Source organism: Vanessa cardui, chromosome 1 (assembly GCF_905220365.1).
Source record: "Vanessa cardui chromosome 1, ilVanCard2.1, whole genome shotgun sequence".
NCBI classification, from domain to species: Eukaryota; Metazoa; Arthropoda; class Insecta; order Lepidoptera; family Nymphalidae; genus Vanessa; species Vanessa cardui.
Window position 1 is genome coordinate 15,954,314 of NC_061123.1, and position 12,784 is coordinate 15,967,097.

A 12,784-nucleotide genomic window follows, 5' to 3' on the forward strand; every position below is an offset into this window, starting at 1 on the left:
AACATTCCTAATCATTTTAATACAAATAGAAAACTAGTATTTTATTAATTAAATATTTCAGCTTTTAATGAAAAAAAAATTATAAAGTCCGAATTGAACGTCCTATTTATCTACCTTGGTAGTTTAAATAATTAGGTATGACTTTATATTTTTCGTAACAATATTGCCCGCAGGATCAAAATAACGATTCAACATCTAAATGCTGCATTCTTGCTACCATTCTACGCGATCTTGATTTATATACTTTGGCTTTGCAGATTCATACATTAAAATAATTTGTAAAAAATATATTGGTAAAGAAGTTAACTAATATGACTGTATTTTTAAATGTTGGAAAAGAGTAACTACTGAGTTTCTTGCCGGTTCTTCTCGGTTGAATCTACTTTCCGAACCGTCGGTAGCTGCACTTAATATAGTTGTTAAATGACAATTCAGAAGTGCTTTAAGTTATACTTTTTGAATTTAATTAGGTCTTGACAAATCAAAGTATGTATACATATATAAAAAAGTTTAACCAACAATATATTAGCAACAATTTTACTATAAAACTCCTCTAAGGTAACGCAGTCTATAAATATTGGAACAAGGATTTTATTCTCGTGCTGAATTTGACAGCTCACAGAATTAACGAGATAACTTGAAGGTTTTTCACCGGTAAAAATTACAATACATACATTAAAAAAAAGTAAAAAACAAAATTATGTAACGATTGGAATCTTTTTATTTACACGAAGACTTTGAAGATAATCTAAAAAAAATTTAACTGAATTATACATACAAAATTAATTAAAATATTCATGCAAAAAATAAACGAAATATTTAATTTTTGAAGTATTTTGGATGTATAATAGTAGCTTATATGAAAATTTTAAAGATACTGGCAACTAACACGGTATATACTTTTTTACTATAATTAATTCAAACGGGGAAAAAATAACTATACATATATAACTAATAAATTAACGTAAAGTATCAAAAAAGGCGGCTATTCCGTAATAAAATAACTACATTTTAATATTTTACAATTTTGATCTAGAAGTTGAATGACTGTACTAAAATAAAGAACTAAAATAACTTTACGAAAGTACTCAGCGATAAAAAAAAATCTTAAATGATGTCCGTATATTGAACACGTAGAAGAAAGAAATTACACGGGAAAGGTTGCGAAAGATCACAGAAGTATGCAACATTCATGCTCTTTTCTTTCACTCATACAATCACAAGTAACAGACAATCAAAGTAGTAGGTATATTTTGTAATAACCCGAACCAAAAATGTATCCTAGGGCCAATTCAGAACTAAAAAGGAAAATTATAATTTAAATACATTTGAAAGCGTTTTTTGAAAAGATAGCAACAGATAAACCTGAAAACAAAATCATATCTTTACTAATATTAAAATGTGTAAGTGACACTGTCTGTCTGTCGATCGAAGCAACAAACCAAATTTGATGAAATTTGATGTAAAGTAAACTTGAAGTCCAAAATAGGACATAGGCTACTTTTTTCAATAACTCACGATAAACACGCCCTAAAAAGCGAACAGAGCCGCGGGTGGCAAGTAGTCTGAATATAAAATTTCAGTCAAAACCGTGGAGCTATTTTCTAGATCTGTGATTTAATGAACTGTACTGAGAATTGCTCATTCATTATTACAAAATAAAATATGCATGAGAGTAGGTTTAAATAAATAAGTTACACAAAAAATATGTTGTATCTAGCACTCCATTGCGACGGTAAATAAAGTCTGACAAATCTTTTCCTTTAATTTTTTTTATATAAACAATAGAAAATAATTAAATATCAGAAGAATAACATCTTCTTCGCATTCCTTACAAATATTTCCATAAAAATTCCTAAGCGTTGCAATGCACTACTAACCTCTTTTCTTATCAATGTATGCGTAAATTAAGCATTTTAATGTTAAGCCTTTATTTAAATAAACCTTCGGAAGAAATAAAAAAACATAAGATTAGACAAGTGACATTAGCTTAAGATAATTTTATTATTAATCTAGTTAATATAGTTTCATTCTATTTGGTACTATCTCGCGTCCTGACGCATGAAATTTCATCCCAATGTTTAACTATTCCTATATTACAATTATTCACAATTTTTACTGTAATATTTTTAAAGAGATCGAAATTCAAAGTGATAAAGACAATATTAACTTTAAAAGTGAATATGTTACTTATTATGATAACGTTTTATGATTTAGACTTTAAGGGGAAAAAATCACTAATATTTTTCTCTACAAATCTTTATGAGATATCCATCATAACTCACAACTGCACATAAAACGCTGATTTTCCGATTTAGCTGAAATTTTTGCACTTGTTCTAGTGAGAATGCAATCATTTGCTAGGGCTTTGTGCAAGAAAATCTACGTAGATAGCCCGCTCAGATATTCTACCGCCAAAAAATCTGGTATTATTGTATGCTAGTTTCAAGAATGGGTGTGCCCTTGTAATTTTAGGTCTAAGGGACATAGCATCTAATGCCCAAGATGGGTAATTGGCGATGTTTGTGATGGTTAGTGCGTTTTACAAAACCTACCCATAGGTTTTGTAAAACCCAAGTATAGACTTTTCGGAGGTATTAGTTGTATGGACTAATTGGCCACTAGATAAATGATCACCACGACTCATAAACATTAGAGCTGTATACATTTTTATGAGTTTAAGGATTTAGTCATTGTAGCTTGTAGTTGGCGTCATATTTCCAATTTATAACTGACATAAATAATAAAAACTACTTGGCGGTTAAATCTTGGCAGGATACGGCTTCCTCAATAATACATAAGATCTTGGCCCAGTGCGTAAATGGGTCAGACTAATAGATTCTAGAGCGCAATGCCTCGAAACGTAACCTTCCTTTAATGAAGTAATACACCGAAACCTCTATTAAAAGCTTATGTATTATGAAAAAATAAAAATGTAAAAATATTATGTATCTTACTTGTAGTCAATATAATAACGAACGTTTGTATTTTTTGTATTTTTTAAGTGTTAAAAAAGAGTAACTACTGAGTTTCTTGCCGGCTCTTCTCGGTAGAGATTCTACCGAGAACCGGCAACTTTCCGCACCAATGGTAGCTTCACTTAATTTTAAAATGACGATTCAAAAGTGCTTTTAAAAGCCTACTTGAATAAAGTTTATTTTGATTTGATTTGATTTGATTTGAACGTCACGTCTCGGAAGGCTGATATGTATGCAAGGACAATATAGTAGAGAAACACTGATCATTTTAGAAGTTTTTAATGTGATGTCATAAAGTAAAGAAAAGAAAGTAAAGCAACAGCCTGTAAATTTCCCACTGTTGGGCTAAGGCCTCCTCTCCTATTAAGAAGACGGTTTAGAACATATTCCACCACGCTGTTCCAATGCGGGTTGGTGGAATCCACATGTGGCAGAATATAATGTTGTCTTAAATTTTCGCGATTATTACACATTGAAATAAAACTATTTATAACGGAATTGAATCGCGTTTATGAATTATGCCAAAAATAATTAATATACGCGATTCAAATCCGTTATAAATATTTTTATTTCAATGTGGCAGAATTTCAATTAAATTAGACAAATCCATGATGAATTACAAGAACAAATTAAGTACATAGATATAGCCTGAGTTTGAAGCCGAAATCATCGGTTAAGATGCACGCGTTCTAACCACTCAGCTCGTGATGTCGTAAATAAACACATTTTTTGCAATCCCTAATAATACACTGCAGTATTGTACCTTTTGATTTGTTGAGTACCTTTTGAGTTGTCTTCAAAAAAGGCCGTGATGGTATATATGTCTATATAATAGACATATGTCTATATCTTAGAGATAACCCACAACAACCATTATTTATCCTTTGCCATTTACGAGAAATAATGGCTTACTTTCGAAGCGATTTGAAGCAATACGGTATTAATCCTTATCCAATAAAGAACCTTACATACATTGTACATTTAATATAGATCAATATGGCCCTTTATAGCTTGGAATTTAAATGAATGTTTTCGATATTACAGATTTAAAATTAAGAGTCGTTGGATATACAGACATTCTGTAATATGCTGAGTATCAGTATTGCGACCGAGCGAAAGCGGGGCGGGTCACTAGTAAATAATTTAAAAGTAATTTCATAGGTTTCCAACAAATTAATTTATTACCAATCCCTTCGAAACATAAAAAGATATTTATTTATTTAAAACACCATCGGCATATTCACAAAAACACTTATGTAATAAAAGTATACGGACCAGTGCAGTGTGATACACCACTACAGGCATTTACAGTACTGTTGAATTAAATAAAAAGTAATACACTCTTAAATAATGTTAAAAGCTTAAATACTATTAAAAACTTATATAATATTAAAAAATTAAGCTAGAACAAACATAGGTTTAATGCCATACAAATACAATACAGGCAATACAAACAAAATAAATAATTATAAGCCTCTAAAAATAAATTTAAAAAAATATTTTATATAATAACAACATAGTAAAGTCTTACTTACAGCGTATAATAAGGATTTCTTAAAACTAAATAAATTTTGGTGATGGATGTCGATGTCATATCTGTTTATAGAATTGTACAATAAGTTCTGATGCATCGAGTAATAGGTGAAAAGTTTCCTGCATTCGTACGGTGTCTTGGTATAGCGAACGTATTTTTGATGGGGTGTCGAGGCATATTACGTGGGACATACAGTTTAATATTAGATATAAGCTCTGGCGATTGTATTTTACCGTATATAAAGAAGATGATGTATTTTTTCATGTTGAAATATTATATTGTTGTATACTTTTATCTGCTAAATATTTTTTTTTAAGAATGAATGAGTTTCAACGCTTCTTGAACATTTTTTTGTTTCTTATAGAACGTATTGAAAATGGGCAAAAGTGAAAATATTTCGAAATGTATTTTCAAAGAGGCTTAAATGGGGGATGAATTATTAAATCGGATGTGTGTTAAAAATGTTTTTAAACTAACTACAAATTACTTTTAATAAATAGAATATTACTAAACGGAAATATTTACGTATACACAACGACCACATAAGTGGATCTCTTTCACCGTTAAATTTAAATAATGAACATTAAAATAGTAAATAATTAATTTAATAATCAACTAATACGATTGTATTTTTTAAACGTAAAAAAAAGGAACTACTGAATTTCTTGCCGGTTCTTGTATCTTCTAATCTACTTTCCGAACCGGTGGTAGCTTCACTTAATTGTTAATTGACGATTCAAAAGTGCTTGTAAAAACCCACTTGAATAAAGTTTATTTTGATTTTAATAATCTTACATACCATTCAGCGAGATCTGGCCGAGCAAAAAGAAAGCATAAAGAATTTAGAGCACAACATCACAACAAATATAAATCAAAATATCGACCAGAAATTCACTTTTATGGAACTAAAAACACAGGAACTTGAAAAACAAGTCGAAATACAACAAAAAACAATAGATAGTTTAGAGCGACAGCTAAAAACAAAAAATGTAATATTTTTCGGAGTGGAAGAAACGGAGCAAAGCTATGAGGAACTGCAAAAATTTATTTTAGAAACCATAAATAATGTGATGAAAATCGATTGCAGAAAGAGTGAAATAGAAAATGTAAGAAGACTTGGCCCGAAAAGGGGAAAGACTCGGCCTGTAATTGTCACACTAACAACAGTAGGTAAAAAAATTAATATCCTGAGGAACAATAGGACTCTAAAAGAAAGCAACCTATACGTAAAGCCAGACTACCCAAAGAGCGTTTTACAAAAACGGAAAGATTTACAAGAAGAGCTGAAGAAAAGACGAGATCTAGGAGAACAAGTTACATTACGTTACGACAAAATAGTAACTGTGAAAGGAAACGCGTCTAAACAAAATAAAACACAGAAGAGAGTTTTATCAGAGTCACCAAGAAATGCAGACCACAGACAGATCTACCAAAGTCGAAAGAAAAACAAAACATATGATATATCTTCCTACATGCAGCGGACTACTACTAATATCGCAGAAGAAAACTCCGATTAACAATTAGCTCCCCTCTCACAGCGTCCTCTAGGCCGGCTGGTCACCGGAACTTCGGTTGAGGATGTAGACTACAGCCCCCCAAACAAACCAAAAATAAGAAAAAATACATCACAAATATTATACATCTCAACTTTAAACGTAAGAACACTATCGTCGGACTCAAGAATTTTTGAACTAGACTATGCTATACAAAAGTTAAAGTGGGATATAATAGGATTATGCGAAACGAGAAGAAAAAGAGAAGAAATAGAAGAATACTCAGACTACATATTATACCACACAAAAAGTTCGCAAGGTCATAATGGAGTAGGATTTATAGTAAAGAAATACTTAAAGAAAAACATTAATTCCTTCAAAAGTTATTCTGATAGAGTCGCAACATTAGAGATAAACTTATCAAATAACAACGTGTTAACCTTCATCCAAGTCTATGCACCTACCGAAAAAAGCAAGGACGACGAACTAGACCTATTTTACAGTACACTAGAAACAGCTATAGAAAAAGCAAACACAGATAAATTTATAATTATGGGCGATTTTAACGCTCAGATAGGAAAATCACTACAAGGAGAAGAACGAACATTTGGAATGTACTCAAGCGGGAAGAGGTCAAAACATGGTCAAAGACTGGTCGAGTTTGCCATAGAAAAGAACTTAAAATTTACAAATAGCAGGTATAAGATCAGAACAAGCAGAAAATGGACATGGCAATCCCCGAATGGCTTATACCGTAATGAAATTGATTATATCCTTACAAGTAACAATCTGAACGTACAAAATTTTAATATTATTCAAAATCTCAATTTTTATACGGATCACAGAATGATTCGCTGCACTTTACATATAGAAACGATAAGAAAAAGAAAATTCATTAATTCAACGAGAAACTACACTAGAGACATACCAACTTTACCAAGAGAGAGCAAAAAACAATGGGAAGAAAAACTCAAACAAGCAGTAGAGAGATCATATAATATACAAAATCAATATAATAACTTTGAAAAGGAAATGACCAATTTACTCAATCAGATACCCGATACTAAAAAGAACATGTATGATTACAGAAATTCTCATATAAAGAAACTACTACAAGAAAGAAAGAAATTATACCAAGAAAGAAGAACTAGAGAAATTAGAAACAAAATAACCCAAATAAGTAAACAAATTAATAGAGAAATTTCAGAAAATACAAAGGAACGTAGAAGACTTACTTTTGAAAGATACATAAATACAACAGGAGCTGTGAAAAAAGCATTCATAGAACTACAAAGATCTTCAAAATGGACACCAAATATAATAGATAATGCTGGTAATAATAAAATAAAACGATTAGACATAATAAAAGAGGCTACAAAATTCTACAAAGAACTCTATTCTAGTCAATCAACGACTGAACTTAGTGAATACAAACTAGAAAAGAAAGATGACGAAAAGGTACCTTTAATACTTCTTTCGGAGATAGAGTATGCAATTAAGACACAAAAAAATAACAAATCGCCCGGAGGTGATAAAATTACAAATGAACTTCTTAAGTCCCTATGTGAACCTCTACTAAGACCCATACAAACGATGTTTAACAATATACTCGAAAAAAGAAAGACTCCCATGCAATGGTCCAGATCTACTACAACTTTACTACACAAGAAAGGAGATAGAGCCAACTTGAACAACTACAGGCCGATCAGTCTCATGAGCAATGTGTATAAAGTCTTTTCGAAAGTGATACTGAACAGAATCTCTAAAATACTAGACGAGAACCAACCGCGTGAACAAGCAGGATTCCGGAAAAATTTTTCTACCATCGATCACATCCATGTAGTGACACAACTTATAGAAAAAAGCAACGAATATGGAAGGATTGTGTATATTTGTTTTATAGACTTTACAAAAGCCTTTGATTCCTTGGAATATGGCGCGATCTGGAATGCGCTGGTAGAGCAAAACGTAGACATCGAATACATAGAGCTACTGTACAGTATTTATTCAAATAATTCATCTAAAATACGGCTAGAGAGGGATGGAGAAAATTTTCCAATAAAGAAAGGAGTTAGACAGGGCGACCCACTCTCTCCCAAAATATTCTCCGCGGTCTTGGAAACCGTATTTAGAAATATTAATTGGAAAGGACGTGGAACAAAAATAGACGGAGAATATTTGAGTCACCTGAGGTTCGCGGATGATATTGCAATAGTTTCAGAAAATAGTACACAGTTAGAAAATATGATTAACGATCTGGCGAGAGAAAGTAAAAAGGTTGGTTTGTCGCTGAATACTTCCAAAACAAAAATAATTACGAATGGGGAAACCAAAGTTATCAAGGTAGATGGGGAAGTCATAGAGTATGTGTCAGAATATATCTACCTAGGCCAATCTATCTCATTCAATGATCATACAGAAAAAGAAATAAATAGACGGATAGCCATAGCTTGGAAAAAGTATTGGATGTTAAAAGAAATAATAAAAAACAAAGACATTAACATAAAAATCAAGAGTAAATTGCATGACATAGTTATACTACCCTGCCTTACATACGGTTGTCAAACATGGTCATTGCGTAAAAAAGATGAAAATAAATTAGCCGTACATCAAAGAAAAATGGAGAGAAGTATGTTGGGCATCAAATTATCAGACAAAATTAAAAATGAAACAATAAGGAAAGTAACACAAGTAACCGATATACTGCAAAAAATTAGAACTCTCAAATGGGCTTGGGCAGGTCATGTGTGTAGAATGGCAGATAATAGATGGACTAGGAAACTAACAGAATGGACACCGAGGGGAACACAAAGAGGTAGAGGTAGACCGAGAAAGCGATGGGAAGACATATTCAGGGAAAAGGGTGGACCAGACTGGAGAAGGAAAGCTCGAGATAGAGACAACTGGAGGAAGCTGGGGGAGGCCTACGCCAATGAGGCGACTACCACAAAAGATTAGCTGCATGTTTTAAGAATAATAATATATTTATATATACAATTAAATTAATGAAATTATATAAGATTAGCTGCATGTTTTAAGAATAATAATATATTAATATATGCAATTAAATTAATGAAATTATATAATGAAATGGATAATTAATAAAATGGAAATTATGTATAATTTAATATAAGTGAAATATTGTGAGCATGTTTTCTGGTAGAATAAAGGCTATTTTTATTTTATTTTTATTTTATTTTACATACCGTTTAAAGTACTTTAAATACCTGTAGTAGGTGTTCATCACACTTGATGAGACAAATCCGGGAGTGTACCTATATAAATATCTACAATTTTACATCATTACCTCGATGAAGGTTATATTTCATGATATCGGGATCTGCGATATACTCAATATTTAAACAAGCCATTCAATCAACGAGGCTAGTAGACCAAAGTATTTGTATTAACTTATAAGATGACACTAATAATTCTGCTGTAGATTTTATAATGTCTTTATTTTTTTTATAATGTGCACTCTCTCTGAAGTCACTCCGTTAAAAGATTGATTGGTGTAAACATTATAGTGTGCTGATACAAACAGTCCGCACCCGTTTTTGCGCTGTGACGTGATACGATTGAACACAAGATATATATATATGTTCAGTATGTTCCAGAGACTAGACTGATCTCTAAAATTATTAACACATGATTATTAAATACGGAATATTTATATGTTTTTTATTTTTATTCGGTGGCGCTCGATATTTCGACATTATGTATATACTTGTTCTCGTGACATGGTAAATAACCCGTATTTAATAACTGTAATAGTATAAATTACCATGTTAATTTAAAATCTTATGTATCTACATGAATTTGAAATCCAATATATTGTGTATTGTCTATTAATTGATTCCAAAGTAATGATATAATTATAAAGCATTTAGTAAGTATTAAGTAAAGTCAAAAAAATAATAATTGATAATTTCTAAAATACATGTGATTATGTAGCTGGAGCTTCAAGAAAGCATACTATATATTCTGGCTTCGTTAATCGCGCTACGCAATCAACGCTACGATTAACAAAAAGTATGAGAAAACAATAGCACCTACACGTGCTCATATAACTTGTATATGAAAGTAAAGCGTAAAGCGGAGCGGCCCTTGGGAGTGTGAGAAATGTCACCGCTGTGGGTGCTAACGCTAAGTCCGTAGGGGCGGAGTCGCCTGAATCGACTACACGTAACACATACCGAACACTAGTACCAAAGAACTACAACAATTTGAACTCAAAAATAAAATTAAAATAAAACAACTCACTCTTAATATACCGTATCCTTTTTAATGATAAAAAATTTACAAAAAATTAAACCTACTTTAAAATTAGAAACATTTAGTAAACTAAAGATAAAAAGATATATCTATGAAACATTTAGACAGATTTTAATGAAACTTACACTGTTCCCTTAGTTGAAGTGTAATTAGCGTAAATTAAAAATTATCATCTCAATATGACTTTTAGTTTATAAGTAATTCGTGGACAAACAAATATAAAAACATTCATTTACGAAATTAAACACACGTGCCTGATAGCCTAAATGGATTATCATACACAAATATAATTAAATTCTAACAGTATTACATGTATACATGTCGAACTGATAACCTCCTTTTATAGAAATCGGCTAAAAAGTCACGTGACGTCATAATCCATCCTAATACTCGGCATCGGAATCTCATAACTTACTTATTATTGATGTTTGACTGTACAAGTGTACGCTATGATGAGAGGCTGCCTACCCAAATGGGCTCGCGAAAAGATATACCATCGCATAAAGTAAATTTTTCAAATCATCTCATACTATGGGATCAAGAATTAACTTCAAACAAAAAGTATTTTCACAATTTTCTAACATAATCTAATCCAAAAGGAATTTTCCCTGTTCATCGAATAAAGTTCAACCTTTAGCAAAGCTCTTATTACCATACTAATATTATAAAGAGGTACGGTTTGTTTGTTCTGGCCGGTTTCATGCGCGACCACTAATCCGATTGATTCGCAACTTTCATAATATAATAGTTTTAGGATGAATAAAGTACAGACTATTATCATATGAGGGTTTCAAATAGATACCTACTACTACGTTTGTATATTGTTATAAAAATTACTTATATATATATATCAATGCGCTCAAATTTTTATACCTTTTAAATATCTAATCGACAGTCGGCTATAAGATATAAGAGTAGGTATGCCTATAGGTATGTATATAGTATGTCTTATTTATATATATTGGCATTACGATCAATTTTACAAAGATGCTCTCTGTTTTCCTTGAATCTTAAAATCTAAAACGACTGGAAGAGTTCATAGTTCAGAGATGAGGTATACCTGATTACTGAGGAAAGAGTTTATAAACACTGGCAATAGACCGAAAAATGGGGCTACCTGCCCCATCGTTATGATATATACTTTAATTCCTGGCAAGAACGTCGTCGACAAAACGCTCGCACAGCGGATAGTTTTAGCGAAGACATGCGCTGAAACACGTGAAGACACGTTATGTGCGACGCTACGATTCGGATCCCCTTTAAGAGGAAAAACGAATGATCTTACTGATCCCGCAACGGACTTCGAGATCATTCAAGGTGTAAACTTTCCGAACCGACAGCATCCACTCGATGTTAGGTACAAGTTTGTCTTTCTAAATATTCCTAGACCTCAAGTATAATTAAGTGTAATTATAATAGCTTGAAACAAAACAATATTATAAAAATAAACCGTCGGATGGCTAATTCCTATAAGTAAATATGTGTATGTTACTTTAATTTGCTACATGAAACGTGCTCTGGAGTTTATTGTACAGCTAACTAAGAGTTCCTGTACGGAACGGTTCTAGAATCGGCATTTTACTGACGAGCCGCCACGCGACTGCTGTTTACGTAACATGTGCTTCTAGTTACTGTTGTTTTCTTCACGTGCTTCTGCAGATATATTTAAATATTCTGAGAAATATCCTTCAATTAATATAAATAAATATAACTTTATATTATTTTGCTTCTCGATTATTTGTTCCGTTTTAATAAATATAGATTATGTAAGCGTACATGTATTAAAATAAGTAGTAACAGTATTTACATAAGCGATAAAACAGATTATCATCATCATATTCAGACCACATCAAAGCATTTCTGAATGAGACACAGATTAAAAAAATACATAAAATTGTCCCAGAAAGAAGTCACGTCGATCTCAGCATCTACTTGAGACAGAAACCTTTTCACGACGGCAAGTTCATACTCAAAGGCCCTCAAAATTTTGCTTCAATTACGTAAAGAATTTCGATTCAAAATAACAAATACCTACATATCTAAAAATAATATTCATACAAATATTGATACCTTATTAATTGATGTAAATAAAATAAACTACACTATAATATTTTTTTAAGTAATTAAAAAGGGGTCCAAAATATAAAATCGAACAAGTGAAAATTTGGAAAAGTAACTTTTGCTGTCTAGACGATTACAGTACGTGGGAAAGCCTTAACCACCGGGTCGCACGCCGAGCGACACGTGTCCGAGAATTAATATATATAATACCTACACGTCCACCCCTCAACCCCACACAACCATGCAAATCATATGCCAAGCGAAATATAACTCTATCATAATGGACTAGGGTCGGGTTCACGTAAAACAATGAAAGTGATTGAGTGAGCAAATTTATATAATTACAGAATTATGGAAAGTGCTAGCTTAATGCAGGCACACGAATTGCGTTTTTGTTTGTAGAGTTGAGTTATTATAGAGTTATATTATTTGATAGAGTATTT